At 37.4% G+C, this 22,466-nt stretch overlaps 4 non-coding genes and 1 pseudogene across 4 annotated transcripts; 1 reads left to right on the top strand and 4 right to left on the bottom strand.

Annotated features, from left to right (window-relative positions):
* Positions 1-522: 522 nt before the first annotated feature.
* LOC135753172 (U1 spliceosomal RNA) lies at positions 523-687 on the bottom strand. The gene has a single exon (XR_010533480.1). It is a non-coding gene; the product is annotated as a U1 spliceosomal RNA (small nuclear RNA).
* A 782-nt stretch (positions 688-1,469) lies between these two features.
* On the bottom strand, positions 1,470-1,660 carry LOC135753196 (U2 spliceosomal RNA). Its single transcript, XR_010533504.1, has one exon. It is a non-coding gene; the product is annotated as a U2 spliceosomal RNA (small nuclear RNA).
* A 7,263-nt stretch (positions 1,661-8,923) lies between these two features.
* On the bottom strand, positions 8,924-9,088 carry LOC135753171 (U1 spliceosomal RNA). The gene has a single exon (XR_010533479.1). It is a non-coding gene; the product is annotated as a U1 spliceosomal RNA (small nuclear RNA).
* A 782-nt stretch (positions 9,089-9,870) lies between these two features.
* LOC135753214 (U2 spliceosomal RNA) lies at positions 9,871-10,061 on the bottom strand. The gene has a single exon (XR_010533522.1). It is a non-coding gene; the product is annotated as a U2 spliceosomal RNA (small nuclear RNA).
* Positions 10,062-22,081: 12,020 nt separating this feature from the next.
* Positions 22,082-22,257, top strand: LOC135753223 (U2 spliceosomal RNA; annotated as a pseudogene).
* The last annotated feature ends 209 nt before the right edge of the window (positions 22,258-22,466 follow it).

Here is a 22,466-nt window from a genome sequence, read left to right as displayed (position 1 = left end):
GGTAAGAAACAAATCTAGATATAAACACTTAATTCAAGAAAAATTGTCGTAGCCCATTGGCAGATTTGTTGGCTTGTTTAATGTACATGGATGTACAATATTTCAATTTGTCTTGTATTTATTAGCATTTTGTATTGCCCAACGCTGTCTATGTTGTTTAACTGTTGTCATTTTCTTATAAAAGCCTTTATAATTTATTAGTTTGGATGATTGCCATTCCCGAGAACCTCTTATATTGGAAGGAAAAGAATCATCTAAGCATTATTTTGTTGACTGTCTCTTAGACATGTAGCCGTTTGATTGTGGTTCTATTCAATGGCTAGTCTATTCTTTTGGAATGGTCAAACGTCTATTAGATTTTCACTGACAGCCCAAATTAAGCCTTGTTTTAGCCTAGACACATATTCGCTGTCTATTTGAAATTATGTAGTCGTTAAATAGCCGCTTTTTTGATGACTAATGTATTCTTGGGCCGTGGTTAGACGTCTCTTGGACAAAAGAATCTATTTTTAACACAAAGGTCAGGGGAGAGCGCGAACGCAGTCCCCCACTATCAGAAATTTTGCAGTCGAGATTCCCACATTTGGGGAATTCGCAAAGGGTCAGCACAACCGGAGTGCAATGGCTGAGCCTCGCCCTGGGTGAACCACCTTCATGATCATGGTGTCTCCCCTGCCAGGTAAGTATGAGCGACACCCTTTGAGGCCAGACGGACGCATCTTCCTGTGACCGATCACATCGACGGCGCCCCCGAAGGCCATCCGACTAACATTTCATTACTGTGTGTGACCAGGTGGAAAGCGCACGAAGCCACGTCTGAGACCAAACATTCTTCGAGATCTACCCTATTTTTATTCCGTTTCCAGCCCGGTTGAACCGTGTAGAGTGAAATATGTGAAACAATTTAAATCAAATGGATTTAAATTGCGCATTCAAATATATGGTTTCGTTATTACAAAGTAACTTTACGTGGAATAGAAACAAATAAATGTACAGAGCAATCAAGAAACAACGAAAGCATAGCAATTTTAGAACGTGGATAAATAAAAACACAGGGCTCAATGACTTACCCGTTGTCGTTGTGAGTTAAACAAGTACAGCTATGCCTCCAGGTCTGTCGACGTTGCTGTGGTTTTTCGACAGCTGTAGTATGAAGGGTAGTGAAAAAAAGTTTTCAGGTGTTTTTAACATTCCAATCGGCCTCTTTCGCTTTTGTTGCACCTTCAGCTGTGTCGAGGATGTTTAATTCGTCCTCGGATCACCACCACAAACTTGTAAAGAAAATAATTAAATACATTACAAAAACATTTCTTTGTCAGCGTGTTCATTTCCACGCAAGCTTTTCGTTAAACCAATAAAGCCAACGAAAACACAGCAATTTTAAAACACACGGATTAGAAAAAACACCGTCATTCACGCACAGAAGAAGCAAATTCTTTTTTTATACTTGACTTATTTGTCCCCGAGAAGGGGAGCGCACCATTCATGGAAACACTGCAATACCATGTTGATGCATGGAGTGGAAGGAGCAAGCTCCGCTTCCATTTCCGAAGGTCAAAAATCCATTTAACATATAGTCCCCGGATAGGAGACGTATCAGACATTAAACTGATAAGAACAGATACTACACTTGATCTTAGCCAAAAGGCCGAGAAGCGATACCGGAATAGACGCAGCCAAAGGGGGAGCCGGCGAAGGCGCTGGCTTTTGGGGTGGAGGCTAGCGGGCATTTAACTCTATACGTTCTCATTGTATAACCCAGAGGTAGAACGTTGAGCTAGCAGATCAGAAGTTCATGTTTTCTAAACCCATGCAGAAAACACACACACAAACTGTTGGGAAAAAGCAGTCATCGCTTAACCAAACAGAAACATGAAGTAAAGCTTCAGTTAATTTGCTTGCAGCTTGCAGATCCAATACGTCGATCGTAAAGGTAATGCCGGTAGATCGCACATACCTTAACTGTGTATGCTGCTCCACGCCTCCACGAGCTTCGGGAAACAGAGCGCAAAATTGTCATTATGGTCTTGGATTAACTGTGAAACATGCTTTGCCTTTCTTCTCAAATGTGTTTTCATAAATCTTACGCTGTCCGCTGCAGCTCAGTCGTCTAACTTCTAAAATTTACCAGGATGCGCATTTTTTCCTTGATGCAGGAACTGATCCACGCTCATGAGAGAGAGAGAGAGAGAGAGAGAGAGAGAGAGAGAGAGAATTTAGAATTTTCAAAAAACCTTTATTACAAATTAAAACATTTTCATAACCTCAAATCAGAAAAAACAAAGGGGAAAAAAAATATATATATATAGTAACGGAAATAACAAAAAATAAGCCAACATAGGAGCAAAGACCAAATCATCTTCAATAACCAGACACAGAGCTCCTCCATAATACCAAATCAATTCAAAAGAAAGAAGATCATTCATTGCTTTTAAGTATCTAAAACCAATAAGGATTCTAGATTTAACTTATTTTAAAAACTGCTAATATATCATGGCTTCCAGGTCTGTCAACGTTGCTGTGGTTTTTCGACAGCTGTAATATGACGGGTAGAGTGAAAAAAAAAATGTTTAAGTGTTTTGAACATCCCAATCTGTTCGTTTACTTAGTATTTTATTCATGTTTTCGAGTTAAAAAATAATTCTTAAATCAAGATACATTTACTTAATAAGCAAAGTGGCTTAGAATTTAAGTCTTGTTTACTGAAATAAATTCTAAAATGTAATAGGTTAAGGCTTAAAACAAGTAAAAATATCTGCCAGTGGGGTAAGAAAAATAAACCTAAATTGAGTTTATTATTGAATTAAGTTGAAACTAGAATTAAGTTTATTTTTCTTACCCCGCTGGCAGATATTTTTTACTTGTTTTAAATATAAACCTGTTGATTTTTATAATTTATTTCAATTATTACAAAGTATACGATCTGATTTTTTAATCGCGGTGTTTGTTTTATTCCTCATTTCTTTTCCGTGCATTTGCTTTATTTATTTATTTTTGCTTGTTGCATTTAAATGCACGTTTGATTTGTTGCCACATTATTCTGTGTTAATGTATTTTTTAACATGTTTATAAACAAAAAGTGCGTTATTATAATTAATTATATGGCTGTGAATTCCCAGCAAACACAAAACGCTTTTATAACAATTTTCTATTACAATACATAATATCTTACGCCACTTTGCTTACCAAGTAAATGTATCTCCATTTAAGAATTGTCAGATATTCACAAGAAAACAAGACAAAAACAGTAAGTAAGATATTCATTTACTTTTTTCTTTCAAACATGAATTTACAGACGGCTGGAAATTTTAAATAAAATAACTAGACATACCTATTCGGGTCTGCTCCCGTTTGCTGTGATGACGGGGACTTAGTCCAAAGCACATTTTGAGGAATACTTACACATTTTACTTCTTATTTCTTTGGAATTAATTATTATTTATTTTCAATTACAAAGTATGCGATCTGATTTTTTTAATCGCGGTGTTTGTTTTATTCCTCGTTTCTTTTCCATGCATTTGCTTTATTTATTTATTTTCTGCTTGTTGCATTTAAATGCACATTTGATTTGTTGCCACATTATTCTGTGTTAATGTATTTTTTAACATGTTTATCAACAAAAAGTGCGTTATTATAATTAATTATATAGCTGTGAAATATATACAAGAATTCCCAGCAAAAACAAAACGTTTTTATAACAATTTTCTATTACAATACATAATATCTTAAGCCACTTTGCTTACCAAGTAAATGTATCTCCATTTAAGAATTGTCAGATATTCACTAGAAAACAAGACAAAAACAGTAAGTAAGATATTCATTTACTTTTTTCTTTCAAACATGAATTTACAGACGGGTGGAAATTTTTAATAAAATAACTAGACATACCTATTCGGGTCTGCTCCCGTTTGCTGTGATGACGGGGGACTTAGTCCAAAGCACATTTTGAGGAATACTTACACATTTTACTTCTTATTTCTTTGAAATTAATTATTATTTATTTTTAATTACAAAGTATGCGATCTGATTTTTTTTAATCGCGGTGTGTGTTTTATTCCTCGTTTCTTTAGCTCACACAACATTCTACCAAAAAACAGCAGATCATTTTCTACTAGATAACTCCATACACTATGGATTAAAAATGTCCCGACTGCGAACCTGATAAAACCCAGGTAAAAAGCAAATACAAATAAACCATTTTGATTTAGCAAAAGTTTACAAATAAATGCACTCCCTGCACACAACAAGCACGTCTAGTTACCATTCATTTTTTGCGTGATTTAAGTTTCGTCGCATACATTTTGGAAGGCACACGATAAAAACAAAATAAGGCTTTTAATGTATGCAGACTTCATTCTCCGTTGAGGGCTTATCAATCATAATAAACGCTGTTAACTCTTCTCATTGAATGGTCTAAATCCAATGCTGGTAAAGAAATCAAATGTGCATTTCAACGCAACAAGCAAGCCGTAAAGCAATGGATGCAGGCAAACAAACGAGGAATAGCACATACACCACGATTAGATCATCGGGTCTCATACTTTGGAATTAATAAGAAATAATTATTCAGTCTAAAGAAATAAGAAGTAAAATGTCTGAGTATTTCTCCAAATGTGCAGACTCATTACAATAAACGGGAGCAGACACGAATAGTTATGTATGTCTCGTTATTTTATTTAAAATTGACAGCTGTCTAACATATGATATATTTTGATAATACGAAATGCTAAAAAAATAATATAACACCAATCGACAATATATGTTATTGTTATTTTTACAAGTAAATTCATGTGTAGGAGAAAACAAAGCAGCTGTCAGTCCATACTATATTGAGTGGCCATCGTAGTGGTGCAACCTGAACGATGTTTTCCCTACTTCCGGTCAAAGGCGCCATTTTGTGAAATAGGCATATAGGTGACGCTGGAGCACGCGCGGCCATTGTCTCTGTTCAACAAAGCAAGTGTATATATACACATACGCATATTTTTCCTCAATCAATCACCGAATACAAGGTGCAATTCGATGCCAACTGGCCCTTCTCTCTGGTTTCATGTTTGTAAGGAAAATTAAGGGGGAAATTACGATAGCATTTCAGCCAAACATTCATTCGTGCCACGCTGCTTTTCTTTGAACGAAAAAAACCCCCTCTGCTCCCCCTACACAATTTCTTCTCCTGTTATTTTATGCTTAAAACAAGCAAATAAATCTGCCTACAGGGTAAGACAAAATTTGTGAACTTTTCCCATAAACACTTAATTCAAGAAAAATTGTCCCACCCCACTGGCCATTTTTTATCCACAATACACATTCGATGTCTGCACGCACCATTGTCTTTGTTCAACGCAAACAATTCTGTTGCGTTTTTCTTTGAACGAAGTGCTCCGCCTAGATAATTTGACCCATATTCACATGGGTTTGTTTCTCGTTTTTTCTTTGAGAACAATCTATATAGCGCTTTCCACAATCGTTTTGGTGTTAGCTTTACGTAAAATAGAAACACAGAAAAGTACTGAGCGATGGAGAAACCACGAAGCGGAACTTATTATGGACCACGGATTGGCAAACAAACTGGCAACCACGCACAAAAGAAGCAAACTCTGGTTTTAAACTCACCTTATTTGTCCCCGGAAAACGCCAGAGTCGATGCACGGAGTGGACGTAGCAAGCCTCGCTTCCATAGCCGAAGGTCAAAAATCCATTTAAACGTGTAGTCCCCGGTGTCCACTCGATCTTACACAAAAAGCCGAGAAGCGATACCGCAATGGCATCCGGAGAAGGCGCTGGCTGTCGGGATGGAGGTTAGCGGGTCAGAGGTCCGGCACTGAAGGTCTGCGTTCATTACTCACCGTGTGTATTTCACTCTATACTTGTAAAAAAACCATACAAATACATACAGAAACAGTTATCACTCATACAAAAAGAAACACGAAGGTAAAGCTTCAGTTAATTTGCTCGCTGAATGCTTTTTGCATGCACATACAAAACTGAACAAAACTGATATACTGAACAACATAGGCCCCAAAATTGAGGAACACCAGTTGTTTAGTTAAACTGATTGAATAGCACCTTGCTTCCTATTTGTTAAATATGAAATGAGACAATAAATTACAAATTACATTTCAATGCCTGCAGCGTGTTCATGTCCACACCACAAATAAAACCGTGTGACCCTTTTTTTTTTTTGGTTAAAAGTTTGAAAGTTTCGAACCTACGCAACACTCTAAAGACAAATGCTCCTAAATAGTAACAAATAAGGGTTCTTCAGCTTGTAACCATAGCAGAACCCGTTTTTTTGGTACTATATAGAACCTTTTTATACGGTTCTATAAAGAATCTTGCCTTGAAAAGTGCTCACCTCAGTGGTGCTATAAAGAACGATTAATTTATCAGCTGTCAGGAGTGACATTTTTGTTATTTATCCACTTTCTAATGTATAGCACTTGATAAGGATTAACAGTTTAAAAACAGAAATGCAAGACATCAGAAAATACATTTATTTTTTACTTTCATAACATGAGAGGTGTCATACAATAACAAATATGTGCTTTAAAATCACATTCCTAAGTTAAAAATATACATAAAAATAGATATATGGATCATTACACAAATCACTACTCAAAGGAAATATGTTAAATAACTGCTTCAATATTAATTAACAATAACATTTGGCCAAGGCAGTCCTTGTAAATAGACATATAAATAGACAAATAAAATCATGACATATATGCCATAGAGCCTGAGATAGAGAAAAATAATAAGGAATTCTGCTTTTACTACCATCTCAGAAATATTGCCAGAATTGGAGGTTTTGTCTCAAGACAGGACTTAGAGAAACTTGTTCATGCTTTCATCACCAGCAGGGCCGATTATTGCAATGGACAATGGATTAAAAAAGTACTGTTACTTGTTTAAAAACCACTTCATGGCTACGGGCCGAAATACATGACAGATATAGTAATCGAATATGAAACCGATTACTCGGATCAATAGGATCAGGTCATTTAGAAAAAACAAGGGTTCACTCAAAACAAGGTGCATCAGCATTTAGTTATTATCAGCTTTCAGAAGAGATCAGATGTGCTTCAACAGTAGACACTTTTAAATCTAGATTAAAAACACATCAGTTTAACTTTGCATTTACTGAATGATTTAAAACAGTACGAATAAAACAGTACAAAAGAATAAAACAGTATGAACCTTACCTGTTATAAAGGGAATGAAGCTTACGGTATGGTGCTTACCTGCAGAAATAAATAAAGTACAATAAGAACACACAGAACTTCAATTTTCAAAATTATTTTAACAATAAATGATGATTATTTAACTGGTTTACCTGTTTGCGATTACCACAGAATCCCGTCACCTGGCTGCGGTCTTCATTTGGTGAACGGTTCTCCACTCATAATTGACCTATACAAGAAATAGAGAAGATTAATAAGCAATTCTGCTTTTACATGTAGATGTGTGCCCCAAGAACACAGACACACCGGCCCCAAAAAGTTTAAACAGTACACATTTCTGTTATTTTAATGTGGCAAATGTGTCAGCTTTAAAAGAAGCATACATTACCTTTTAAAGAGGATGCGCACTGCGTGAAATACCTTTACTCCCAGCATAAGCAAGCAATTTTCAAAATGCTTTTAAAAGTAATGGTGATTATTTTACTTGTTTAACTGTTTGTGATTACCATGGAATCATGTCACCATCATTTTTAAGCTTGTAAAGCAAATAATGAAATATTGACTTAGTAGGAAAAAATATTTTGGAAGTATCGTGATAAATGATGAAGAAAATATTTTGCAAAGTGATGGTTAGCACACGGTTGATGGTACCTAATAAATTCCATCATATTTTTTTTATTCCTACTATGGAAGTCAATGGTGACTATCTGCTGTGGGTTTACCATCATTCCTCAAAATACCTTCTTTTGTGTTACTCAGAAAAAAACTAATCCTCGTGTTGTTGTAAGCCTGTATGCATGAGTAAATGATGACAGAATTATCATCATAAATTGAAATATCCCTTTAAACTGTATTTCCCCCCCCTTAAACCTAAACTTATTTTCTTACAGCAAGTCATTTAGGTAATCAAGAAAATACTTTACCCGTTGTCTTTGTGAGTTAAACAAATACAGCTACGCTTCCAGGTCTGTCGACGTTGCTGTGGTTTTTCGACAGCTGTAGTATGAAGGGTAGCGAATGAATGAATACATTGCAAAAAATCATTTCTTACTTGTTATTTCGAACTGTTTTCACTGTACAAATATCTAGAAAGTCTTAAAATAAGATGCATTTTTTGATGAGCAAAATGCCCTAAGAAAATAAGCCTAGCCTTTAGGGAGAAAAAAACTCAAAATTTAAGCGAATTTGGGCTTAAAACAAGCAAATAAATCTGCCAAAGGGGTAAGAAACAAATCTAGATATAAACACTTAATTCAAGAAAAATTGTCGTAGCCCATTGGCAGATTTGTTGGCTTGTTTAATGTACATGGATGTACAATATTTCAATTTGTCTTGTATTTATTAGCATTTTGTATTGCCCAACGCTGTCTATGTTGTTTAACTGTTGTCATTTTCTTATAAAAGCCTTTATAATTTATTAGTTTGGATGATTGCCATTCCCGAGAACCTCTTATATTGGAAGGAAAAGAATCATCTAAGCATTATTTTGTTGACTGTCTCTTAGACATGTAGCCGTTTGATTGTGGTTCTATTCAATGGCTAGTCTATTCTTTTGGAATGGTCAAACGTCTATTAGATTTTCACTGACAGCCCAAATTAAGCCTTGTTTTAGCCTAGACACATATTCGCTGTCTATTAGAAATTATGTAGTCGTTAAACAGCCGCTTTTTTGATGACTAATGTATTCTTGGGCCGTGGTTAGACGTCTCTTGGACAAAAGAATCTATTTTTAACACAAAGGTCAGGGGAGAGCGCGAACGCAGTCCCCCACTATCAGAAATTTTGCAGTCGAGATTCCCACATTTGGGGAATTCGCAAAGGGTCAGCACAACCGGAGTGCAATGGCTGAGCCTCGCCCTGGGTGAACCACCTTCATGATCATGGTGTCTCCCCTGCCAGGTAAGTATGAGCGACACCCTTTGAGGCCAGACGGACGCATCTTCCTGTGACCGATCACATCGACGGCGCCCCCGAAGGCCATCCGACTAACATTTCATTACTGTGTGTGACCAGGTGGAAAGCGCACGAAGCCACGTCTGAGACCAAACATTCTTCGAGATCTACCCTATTTTTATTCCGTTTCCAGCCCGGTTGAACCGTGTAGAGTGAAATATGTGAAACAATTTAAATCAAATGGATTTAAATTGCGCACTCAAATATATGGTTTCGTTATTACAAAGTAACTTTACGTGGAATAGAAACAAATAAATGTACAGAGCAATCAAGAAACAACGAAAGCATAGCAATTTTAGAACGTGGATAAATAAAAACACAGGGCTCAATGACTTACCCGTTGTCGTTGTGAGTTAAACAAGTACAGCTATGCCTCCAGGTCTGTCGACGTTGCTGTGGTTTTTCGACAGCTGTAGTATGAAGGGTAGTGAAAAAAAGTTTTCAGGTGTTTTTAACATTCCAATCGGCCTCTTTCGCTTTTGTTGCACCTTCAGCTGTGTCGAGGATGTTTAATTCGTCCTCGGATCACCACCACAAACTTGTAAAGAAAATAATTAAATACATTACAAAAACATTTCTTTGTCAGCGTGTTCATTTCCACGCAAGCTTTTCGTTAAACCAATAAAGCCAACGAAAACACAGCAATTTTAAAACACACGGATTAGAAAAAACACCGTCATTCACGCAGAGAAGAAGCAAATTCTTTTTTTATACTTGACTTATTTGTCCCCGAGAAGGGGAGCGCACCATTCATGGAAACACTGCAATACCATGTTGATGCAGGGAGTGGAAGGAGCAAGCTCCGCTTCCATTTCCGAAGGTCAAAAATCCATTTAACATATAGTCCCCGGATAGGAGACGTATCAGACATTAAACTGATAAGAACAGATACTACACTTGATCTTAGCCAAAAGGCCGAGAAGCGATACCGGAATAGACGCAGCCAAAGGGGGAGCCGGCGAAGGCGCTGGCTTTTGGGGTGGAGGCTAGCGGGCATTTAACTCTATACGTTCTCATTGTATAACCCAGAGGTAGAACGTTGAGCTAGCAGATCAGAAGTTCATGTTTTCTAAACCCATGCAGAAAACACACACACAAACTGTTGGGAAAAAGCAGTCATCGCTTAACCAAACAGAAACATGAAGTAAAGCTTCAGTTAATTTGCTTGCAGCTTGCAGATCCAATACGTCGATCGTAAAGGTAATGCCGGTAGATCGCACATACCTTAACTGTGTATGCTGCTCCACGCCTCCACGAGCTTCGGGAAACAGAGCGCAAAATTGTCATTATGGTCTTGGATTAACTGTGAAACATGCTTTGCCTTTCTTCTCAAATGTGTTTTCATAAATCTTACGCTGTCCGCTGCAGCTCAGTCGTCTAACTTCTAAAATTTACCAGGATGCGCATTTTTTCCTTGATGCAGGAACTGATCCACGCTCATGAGAGAGAGAGAGAGAGAGAGAGAGAGAGAGAGAGAGAGAGAGAGAGAGAGAATTTAGAATTTTCAAAAAACCTTTATTACAAATTAAAACATTTTCATAACCTCAAATCAGAAAAAACAAAGGGGAAAAAAATATATATATATATAGTAACGGAAATAACAAAAAATAAGCCAACATAGGAGCAAAGACCAAATCATCTTCAATAACCAGACACAGAGCTCCTCCATAATACCAAATCAATTCAAAAGAAAGAAGATCATTCATTGCTTTTAAGTATCTAAAACCAATAAGGATTCTAGATTTAACTTATTTTAAAAACTGCTAATATATCATGGCTTCCAGGTCTGTCAACGTTGCTGTGGTTTTTCGACAGCTGTAATATGACGGGTAGAGTGAAAAAAAAATGTTTAAGTGTTTTGAACATCCCAATCTGTTCGTTTACTTAGTATTTTATTCATGTTTTCGAGTTAAAAAATAATTCTTAAATCAAGATACATTTACTTAATAAGCAAAGTGGCTTAGAATTTAAGTCTTGTTTACTGAAATAAATTCTAAAATGTAATAGGTTAAGGCTTAAAACAAGTAAAAATATCTGCCAGTGGGGTAAGAAAAATAAACCTAAATTGAGTTTATTATTGAATTAAGTTGAAACTAGAATTAAGTTTATTTTTCTTACCCCGCTGGCAGATATTTTTTACTTGTTTTAAATATAAACCTGTTGATTTTTATAATTTATTTCAATTTTTACAAAGTATACGATCTGATTTTTTAATCGCGGTGTTTGTTTTATTCCTCATTTCTTTTCCGTGCATTTGCTTTATTTATTTATTTTTGCTTGTTGCATTTAAATGCACGTTTGATTTGTTGCCACATTATTCTGTGTTAATGTATTTTTTAACATGTTTATAAACAAAAAGTGCGTTATTATAATTAATTATATGGCTGTGAATTCCCAGCAAACACAAAACGCTTTTATAACAATTTTCTATTACAATACATAATATCTTACGCCACTTTGCTTACCAAGTAAATGTATCTCCATTTAAGAATTGTCAGATATTCACAAGAAAACAAGACAAAAACAGTAAGTAAGATATTCATTTACTTTTTTCTTTCAAACATGAATTTACAGACGGCTGGAAATTTTAAATAAAATAACTAGACATACCTATTCGGGTCTGCTCCCGTTTGCTGTGATGACGGGGACTTAGTCCAAAGCACATTTTGAGGAATACTTACACATTTTACTTCTTATTTCTTTGGAATTAATTATTATTTATTTTCAATTACAAAGTATGCGATCTGATTTTTTTAATCGCGGTGTTTGTTTTATTCCTCGTTTCTTTTCCATGCATTTGCTTTATTTATTTATTTTCTGCTTGTTGCATTTAAATGCACATTTGATTTGTTGCCACATTATTCTGTGTTAATGTATTTTTTAACATGTTTATCAACAAAAAGTGCGTTATTATAATTAATTATATAGCTGTGAAATATATACAAGAATTCCCAGCAAAAACAAAACGTTTTTATAACAATTTTCTATTACAATACATAATATCTTAAGCCACTTTGCTTACCAAGTAAATGTATCTCCATTTAAGAATTGTCAGATATTCACTAGAAAACAAGACAAAAACAGTAAGTAAGATATTCATTTACTTTTTTCTTTCAAACATGAATTTACAGACGGCTGGAAATTTTTAATAAAATAACTAGACATACCTATTCGGGTCTGCTCCCGTTTGCTGTGATGACGGGGGACTTAGTCCAAAGCACATTTTGAGGAATACTTACACATTTTACTTCTTATTTCTTTGAAATTAATTATTATTTATTTTTAATTACAAAGTATGCGATCTGATTTTTTTTAATCGCGGTGTGTGTTTTATTCCTCGTTTCTTTAGCTCACACAACATTCTACCAAAAAACAGCAGATCATTTTCTACTAGATAACTCCATACACTATGGATTAAAAATGTCCCGACTGCGAACCTGATAAAACCCAGGTAAAAAGCAAATACAAATAAACCATTTTGATTTAGCAAAAGTTTACAAATAAATGCACTCCCTGCACACAACAAGCACGTCTAGTTACCATTCATTTTTTGCGTGATTTAAGTTTCGTCGCATACATTTTGGAAGGCACACGATAAAAACAAAATAAGGCTTTTAATGTATGCAGACTTCATTCTCCGTTGAGGGCTTATCAATCATAATAAACGCTGTTAACTCTTCTCATTGAATGGTCTAAATCCAATGCTGGTAAAGAAATCAAATGTGCATTTCAACGCAACAAGCAAGCCGTAAAGCAATGGATGCAGGCAAACAAACGAGGAATAGCACATACACCACGATTAGATCATCGGGTCTCATACTTTGGAATTAATAAGAAATAATTATTCAGTCTAAAGAAATAAGAAGTAAAATGTCTGAGTATTTCTCCAAATGTGCAGACTCATTACAATAAACGGGAGCAGACACGAATAGTTATGTATGTCTCGTTATTTTATTTAAAATTGACAGCTGTCTAACATATGATATATTTTGATAATACGAAATGCTAAAAAAATAATATAACACCAATCGACAATATATGTTATTGTTATTTTTACAAGTAAATTCATGTGTAGGAGAAAACAAAGCAGCTGTCAGTCCAAACTATATTGAGTGGCCATCGTAGTGGTGCAACCTGAACGATGTTTTCCCTACTTCCGGTCAAAGGCGCCATTTTGTGAAATAGGCATATAGGTGACGCTGGAGCACGCGCGGCCATTGTCTCTGTTCAACAAAGCAAGTGTATATATACACATACGCATATTTTTCCTCAATCAATCACCGAATACAAGGTGCAATTCGATGCCAACTGGCCCTTCTCTCTGGTTTCATGTTTGTAAGGAAAATTAAGGGGGAAATTACGATAGCATTTCAGCCAAACATTCATTCGTGCCACGCTGCTTTTCTTTGAACGAAAAAAAAACCCCTCTGCTCCCCCTACACAATTTCTTCTCCTGTTATTTTATGCTTAAAACAAGCAAATAAATCTGCCTACAGGGTAAGACAAAATTTGTGAACTTTTCCCATAAACACTTAATTCAAGAAAAATTGTCCCACCCCACTGGCCATTTTTTATCCACAATACACATTCGATGTCACAAATTTTGTTGACATCGAATTGCACCTTGTATTCGGTGATTGATTGAGGAAAAATATGCGTATTTGTATATATACACTTGCTTTGTTGAACAGAGACAATGGCCGCGCGTGCTCCAGCGTCACCTATATGCCTATTTCACAAAATGGCGCCTTTGACCGGAAGTAGGGAAAACATCGTTCAGGTTGCACCACTACGATGGCCACTCAATATAGTATGGACTGACAGCTGCTTTGTTTTCTCCTACACATGAATTTACTTGTAAAAATAACAATAACATATATTGTCGATTGGTGTTATATTATTTTTTTAGCATTTCGTATTATCAAAATATATCATATGTTAGACAGCTGTCAATTTTAAATAAAATAACGAGACATACATAACTATTCGTGTCTGCTCCCGTTTATTGTAATGAGTCTGCACATTTGGAGAAATACTTAGACATTTTACTTCTTATTTCTTTAGACTGAATAATTATTTCTTATTAATTCCAAAGTATGAGACCCGATGATCTAATCGTGGTGTATGTGCTATTCCTCGTTTGTTTGCCTGCATCCATTGCTTTACGGCTTGCTTGTTGCGTTGAAATGCACATTTGATTTCTTTACCAGCATTGGATTTAGACCATTCAATGAGAAGAGTTAACAGCGTTTATTATGATTGATAAGCCCTCAACGGAGAATGAAGTCTGCATACATTAAAAGCCTTATTTTGTTTTTATCGTGTGCCTTCCAAAATGTATGCGACGAAACTTAAATCACGCAAAAAATGAATGGTAACTAGACGTGCTTGTTGTGTGCAGGGAGTGCATTTATTTGTAAACTTTTGCTAAATCAAAATGGTTTATTTGTATTTGCTTTTTACCTGGGTTTTATCAGGTTCGCAGTCGGGACATTTTTAATCCATAGTGTATGGAGTTATCTAGTAGAAAATGATCTTCTGTTTTTTGGTAGAATGTTGTGTGAGCTAAAGAAACGAGGAATAAAACACACACCGCGATTAAAAAAATCAGATCGCATACTTTGTAATTAAAAATAAATAATAATTAATTTCAAAGAAATAAGAAGTAAAATGTGTAAGTATTCCTCAAAATGTGCTTTGGACTAAGTCCCCCGTCATCACAGCAAACGGGAGCAGACCCGAATAGGTATGTCTAGTTATTTTATTAAAAATTTCCAGCCGTCTGTAAATTCATGTTTGAAAGAAAAAAGTAAATGAATATCTTACTTACTGTTTTTGTCTTGTTTTCTAGTGAATATCTGACAATTCTTAAATGGAGATACATTTACTTGGTAAGCAAAGTGGCTTAAGATATTATGTATTGTAATAGAAAATTGTTATAAAAACGTTTTGTTTTTGCTGGGAATTCTTGTATATATTTCACAGCTATATAATTAATTATAATAACGCACTTTTTGTTGATAAACATGTTAAAAAATACATTAACACAGAATAATGTGGCAACAAATCAAATGTGCATTTAAATGCAACAAGCAGAAAATAAATAAATAAAGCAAATGCATGGAAAAGAAACGAGGAATAAAACAAACACCGCGATTAAAAAAATCAGATCGTATACTTTGTAATAATTGAAATAAATTATAAAAATCAACAGGTTTATATTTAAAACAAGTAAAAAATATCTGCCAGCGGGGTAAGAAAAATAAACTTAATTCTAGTTTCAACTTAATTCAATAATAAACTCAATTTAGGTTTATTTTTCTTACCCCACTGGCAGATATTTTTACTTGTTTTAAGCCTTAACCTATTACATTTTAGAATTTATTTCAGTAAACAAGACTTAAATTCTAAGCCACTTTGCTTATTAAGTAAATGTATCTTGATTTAAGAATTATTTTTTAACTCGAAAACATGAATAAAATACTAAGTAAACGAACAGATTGGGATGTTCAAAACACTTAAACATTTTTTTTTCACTCTACCCGTCATATTACAGCTGTCGAAAAACCACAGCAACGTTGACAGACCTGGAAGCCATGATATATTAGCAGTTTTTAAAATAAGTTAAATCTAGAATCCTTATTGGTTTTAGATACTTAACAGCAATGAATGATCTTCTTTCTTTTGAATTGATTTGGTATTATGGAGGAGCTCTGTGTCTGGTTATTGAAGATGATTTGGTCTTTGCTCCTATGTTGGCTTATTTTTTGTTATTTCCGTTACTATATATATATTTTTTCCCCTTTGTTTTTTCTGATTTGAGGTTATGAAAATGTTTTAATTTGTAATAAAGGTTTTTTGAAAATTCTAAATTCTCTCTCTCTCTCTCTCTCTCTCTCTCTCTCTCTCTCTCTCATGAGCGTGGATCAGTTCCTGCATCAAGGAAAAAATGCGCATCCTGGTAAATTTCAGAAGTTAGACGACTGAGCTGCAGCGGACAGCGTAAGATTTATGAAAACACATTTGAGAAGAAAGGCAAAGCATGTTTCACAGTTAATCCAAGACCATAATGACAATTTTGCGCTCTGTTTCCCGAAGCTCGTGGAGGCGTGGAGCAGCATACACAGTTAAGGTATATGCGATCTACCGGCATTACCTTTACAATCGACGTATTGGATCTGCAAGCTGCAAGCAAATTAACTGAAGCTTTACTTCATGTTTCTGTTTGGTTAAGCGATGACTGCTTTTTCCCAACAGTTTGTGTGTGTGTTTTCTGCATGGGTTTAGAAAACATGAACTTCTGATCTGCTAGCTCAACGTTCTACCTCTGGGTTATACAATGGGAACGTATAGAGTTAAATGCCCGCTAGCCTCCACCCCAAAAGCCAGCGCCTTCGCCGGCTCCCCCTTTGGCTGCGTCTATTCCGGTATCGCTTCTCGGCCTTTTGGCTAAGATCAAGTGTCTGGCCACAAGGGGGAGTGATCGCCTCATTGCAGGTTTCTGGGTTTTTGCTTACCTATAGCTTAAACCACATATCTGTGAAGAGGTATATATTGCTTTTGCTTGCTTTTTTCGCTTGCTTTTGCTTTTACTTATTTATTTTTCAGGTTTTAAAGAAGACTCTGTATTTGTGCAACGATCGTTTTAAGGTAAGTTTGAATTTTTAAATTGTTTATTGGTTTTAGTGTGTTTTAGTATATTTTAAGCTGTTGGTGCCTCCAACATGTCGGCTGCTCGTGCCGGCGTGCGGAGGCACCACAGCGTGCGGTTTATATTTAAAGAAGTTGAGGGTAAGCTCCTGGGGATGTCACGTCTTGACTTCTCCAGGAAGTTTGTCCAAAAAGCCCTCAACTTCAAAGCTACAGATATTAATTGTTTGATGACGTTGCCTTTTAACAAAGGCTTTGATTTGAGTTTTAATAGTGCTTCATTGCTTATTGATTTCTGGCAAAGATTTGAGGTTGTAAAGGCCCAGTTTTCTATGTTTACTGTGGAAAGGCTTTCTGATAACACACTTAAAACTGTGATTGTCAGGATGTTTAATGAAACAGTGACTGGAGAAGACATTTGTGTTTGGCTGGGTAGATTTTGCACTGTTCGTGGCCCGCCTATCAAAGTGCTTGATGAGGATGGCATTTGGAACTGCTCCTGGCGAATTCCCATCAAACAATGGGAAGACGCTGGGGGCTACCTAGGCCTGAGACATCTGCCTTCAATGATTGTGCTGGGAGAAAACAGGGGCTACATTCACTATCAGGGGATGCCCAAACTGTGTAGGAAGTGTGGAAGTATGGGGCATCTCGCTGAAGCATGCCAGGAATTAATATGTGGGAAGTGCAGAGAAACTGGTCATACTTTTGAAGAATGTACCAATGGCAGGAGGTGCAATCTTTGTGGAGATTCAAACCATCTCTACAGAGATTGCCCAAAAAGCTTTGCCAACAAGCTTAAGGCACCCAAGATGGCCGCCCCACATGGCCAACAAACACAAGAACAAAGGGAGGAGGAGGCGGTCCCTGAGGTTTTGGCGGGAAATTCAAAATCCCAGCCAGCTTCAGGGATTGGGCAAGATGGAGGATGTGGGGTGGCCCCAGGGGCGGAGTCAAATGTTTTAAAGGAACTTGGGGAGGAAGAGAAAGACAATGAAAGTGATGAAACAGTTTCCAGCATGATCACTGTGCCTGAGGTGAGTACTGATTCTAGTGGGAGTAAAACCGATTGTTCACTCCCAAGTGCTCAAGTGCAGAAAAGGCCTGCGGGATCTCCTTTGTCCAAGACAGAGGAGAAAAAGCTTCGGGCCACACAGCAACCAGATAGTTCCTCTGTGGAAGATCTGGATCGTGTGTGGCCCCAAGAATCCCCCAATGAGGTCTCTTTTCTTCAAATTAGGCTAAGAACATCATCGCCCAAGGAGCCACAAGAGAGTGTCTCTGTGGTTCCTCTGGAACAAATTGTCTGCTCTCCTGTCTCCAATACCGTGGGGATAAAGGAAGAGCAAGTTTCCCAAGAAATTTTATGATTTTAAATTATCTGTAGTTTTATTTTGATAATGTTTCTCTTTTAAAGTTCATGCTTTTTAAAACCTTACTGCTCATGGCCCTCACTGTCTCTACAATCAATGTGAGAAGCGTGAGGACTAACATCCGAGCACAGAGTGTTTTATCCCTTTTAAAGTCTTTTAAGTCAGATGTGTTTTTATTGCAAGAGTGTTCTCTGCCCTTTTTAACTAATTATAGAAGGTGGGAGGAACTATGGACCCCAGGACCCTCACTGTGGAGCGGATCAAATTTTAATAAATCAGATGGTGTTGCAATTTTAATAAATAATCCTAACATCTTGGTGAAGGGCAGCACGGTGGTGAGGGACGGACGGGCCATTTTAGCAAATCTGACTTTTTTAGACAGGGATTTTAAGATTCTCAACGTGTATGGTTTTACAGATAAAAATGAAAGGCATGAACTTTTAGAGGTTTTGCAGCCTCACATGCTAGGTAGGGCTCCCCTGGTGGTGGCAGGGGATTTTAATTGTGTTTTAAGCCAAAAGGATAGGAAGAGGGTAGGGGAAGATTTTAAGGTAGATAAAACATCGGTTTTATTGCAGGGTTTAGTGAGAGATTTTAAGTTAGTCGACTGTTTTAAACTAATGCATCAGAGAGAGGAGGGCTTCACCTGGTTCAGTGGTGATGGCACTAAAGCCTCTCGAATTGACTATGTTTTTACAAGAGACTGCCCGCCAACCGATGCTACATTGACCCCCCTTTTCTTTTCTGATCACATGATGCTGTCTTGCACCCTTTCACTGCCCACTGGTGTGACGGTAGGGGGAGGGCTGTGGAAGCTGAACTGTTCCCTTCTCGAGGATGACGAGGTAGCTAGACAATACAGGGAGCAGTTTAGCCAATGGCAGACCCTCCAAGACTTTTATGATTCACGTGCACAATGGTGGGAGATGGTAAAACATAGGACAAGGCAATTTTTTAGAAAAATAGGAAAGATGAAAAAAGACAGGGAGAAAAGACGCATGATGGGGCTGCAAAAAAGACTGCAGAGGTATTTTAATCTTTTAAATGAAGGATTGGATTTTAGTCAAGAAATTAAAGATGTTAAAGAGGAAATGTCAGCTTTAAGTGAAACTCAAAGCAAAGGAGTAATTTTAAGAAGTAGAGAAAGAGATATTGAGGAAGGGGAAAAATGCACCAGATATTTTTTTAAGAAGATTGTTACAAAGGCTAAAGCAATAACATCACTTAAAACAGGTGGGAGGGAAGTGCATACAACAAAAGAAATTTTGAATGGAGTGACAGAATTCTATGAAAGTTTATATTGCAATAAAGAAGTAGAAAACGAGACAATAAAGGAAGTTTTAGAGTTTGTGGAAAAAAAGGTAAGTTGTGAAAATGTGTTTTTATCTCAAGATTTAACCATTTTAGAATTACATACTGCTCTTAAAGGTTTTAAACGAGGGAAGTCCCCAGGAATGGATGGACTCCCCCTGGAGTTTTATGTGACGTTTTGGGATATTTTAGCACATGATTTATTGACTGTTTTTAAGGAATTTGAGACTCTAGACAAACTTCCTGACAGCTTCAGAATAGGGATAGTTTCACTTTTACATAAGAAAGGAGACAAGACTGACCTTAAGACGTGGCGACCAATCACACTTTTAAATTTTGACATTAAACTTTTTAGTAAAATTTTAGCAACACGAATGTCTACTGTTTTAGAGGACGTAATCCACCCGGATCAAGCATGTGCTGTGCCCGGGAGAAAGATCACGGACAGTCTGGTGCTGATTAGAGATGCCATCTGTTTTGCGAGAGACAGAAACATTCGGCTAGCAGTCCTAAATTTAGATTTTGAAAAAGCATTCGACCGGGTCTCGCACAAGTACCTGTTTCAGGTACTGGAAAAAATGGGTTTCCCAGGGAGATTCATAGCTTGGGTGGGATTGCTGTACAACGGCTTAGTCAGCAGAATTCTAGTTAACGGGCATCTTTCCCAAGCTGTAAATATATGCAGCGGCGTCCGTCAGGGGTGTCCTTTATCTCCCCTCCTGTATGTGGCATGTATGGAACCACTGGCACAGATCTTGAGAAGGGATAAATGGATTAAAGGACTAGACGTGCCTGGGACTGGTGGACTGACAGCGACCTGTGTTTTATATATGGATGACGTAACCCTTTTAACAACTGATGTTTTATCTGTACGAAGAGCAATGGACTTGACTGACTGGTACGGTCGGGCCTCAGGCGCTAAACTTAACAGAAGTAAGTCTGAGGCCCTGCTCTTCGGGCCGTGGGGGAACATTGACACAGGAGGACTGGATGTGGATTTTAAAGAAACAGACCTTAAAATTTTAGGAGTTAAATTTGACAAGGAGGGTGGTGGACGGGGAAACTGGACTGACTTGTTAGGGAAAGTTAGGAAAAGACTGGGGTTTTGGGGACAAAGACAGTTGACATTACATGGAAAAGTGCTGATTTTTAAAGCTGTAATTTTACCATTGCTTTTACTTGTATGTTCTGTTTTTAGTCCTACTAAACAATTTTTTACAGACCTGGAGAGGGCCGTGTTTTATTTCCTGTGGGGGTCCAAATGGGAACGTCTAAAGAGAGAGGTCGTAAAGAAAAGACCAGAAAATGGTGGGATAGGCCTCCCAGACCCACGACTGTTTTTAACAAGCCGATTTACTGCCCTGCACATTAGTTATGCAGTGACCCCATCCAACGAGAACAAGACGACAGCTATGGTCAGATATTGGATGGGGTCCTACCTGAGATTCTTAAAAGTTTTACCAGTTGATTTAAAAACTCCAGTATCTTTTAATTTGCCCCAACAGTACAGTTTTATCAAGACATTTTTAAAGAAATACATTTTAGAGACTCAAGATGTAAATATTTTAACAAATCACAAATCTCTTGTCTCTCTTGTACAGGACCGGGAGTCAGTGAGCCCAGTTCCAGGCCTCACTTTAGAGGAGGCCAAACAAGTATGGAGGAACACTGCCCACCCCGCTCTTCAGAACAGACACAAAGATTTGGCGTGGTTGGTGGCCCATGAGATCCTCCCAGTCAGGGCGGTAATGCACTCCCGGGGTATGGCCAAGAACCCAGTCTGTCCACAGACTGGGTGTAATCTACCGGAGACTGTTCGACATCTGCTCTGGGAGTGCGGTAATGCGAGGGACCTGTGGGCCAGAACCGGTCCCCTGTTTTTCCCGTGCCTGCCAGCAGGTGGGGTCCAGATGGACTACAAGCTCGCAGTCCTGGGGGTGGGTAGGGGCCTGAGGGTGTTGTCAGCACAAGAGTTCACCTCGCTCTGGCTCACCCTAAATGCCATTAAGGACACCATCTGGACCACCAGGAACCTGCTGGTGGGGAAACGTGTTACGGTGCCCCTCCACGCACGCGAGCGGATGGTCAGAACGGTGTTGCAGGGGCACCGGACATAATCATTCGGACGAAGGGGCCGGGGCCACACAGGGAGGTCCCAGCTTGCCACCGTGCCTGGCTGCCCGTAGATGCACCCAGACCACCACCGGCTACGGGAACAGCGGGCCAGCGGGCCGGAGGGTGGGGATCTCCGCTGGGCACCAAGAAAAAAATAAAAAAAGTTTGTTCTGTAGAGTGGGGTGATGGCCACGTTGGTAAGGGCTCACCCCGGCCCTGGACAATAAAGGACTTTAAAAAAAAAAAAAAAAATTTTAGGTTGTTGTTTTACAATTGTTAAAAACTTTATTTCATGCATTGTTTTATTCTTAAACTCATTGGCTTTTTACCCTTTTAACACCCAGAAAAGATTTTAATAGTCTCATCTCTTTAAAAAAGTCTTAAATGTTATTTATTGTCTGACGTTTTAAAGATATTTTATTGATATAAATGACTGTGACTGTGAATGTGAGTGTTTCTTTAAAGCCATGTTTGTTTTTGAAAAAAGATGTGATGACAATAAAAAATTTTCGAAAGAAAAATCTGTTCTTATCAGTTTAATGTCTGATACGTCTCCTATCCGGGGACTATATGTTAAATGGATTTTTGACCTTCGGAAATGGAAGCGGAGCTTGCTCCTTCCACTCCATGCATCAACATGGTATTGCAGTGTTTCCATGAATGGTGCGCTCCCCTTCTCGGGGACAAATAAGTCAAGTATAAAAAAAGAATTTGCTTCTTCTGTGCGTGAATGACGGTGTTTTTTCTAATCCGTGTGTTTTAAAATTGCTGTGTTTTCGTTGGCTTTATTGGTTTAACGAAAAGCTTGCGTGGAAATGAACACGCTGACAAAGAAATGTTTTTGTAATGTATTTAATTATTTTCTTTACAAGTTTGTGGTGGT

Source organism: Paramisgurnus dabryanus, chromosome 18 (assembly GCF_030506205.2).
Source record: "Paramisgurnus dabryanus chromosome 18, PD_genome_1.1, whole genome shotgun sequence".
NCBI lineage: Eukaryota > Metazoa > Chordata > Actinopteri > Cypriniformes > Cobitidae > Paramisgurnus > Paramisgurnus dabryanus.
This window is presented reverse-complemented; position numbering and strand designations above follow the sequence as displayed.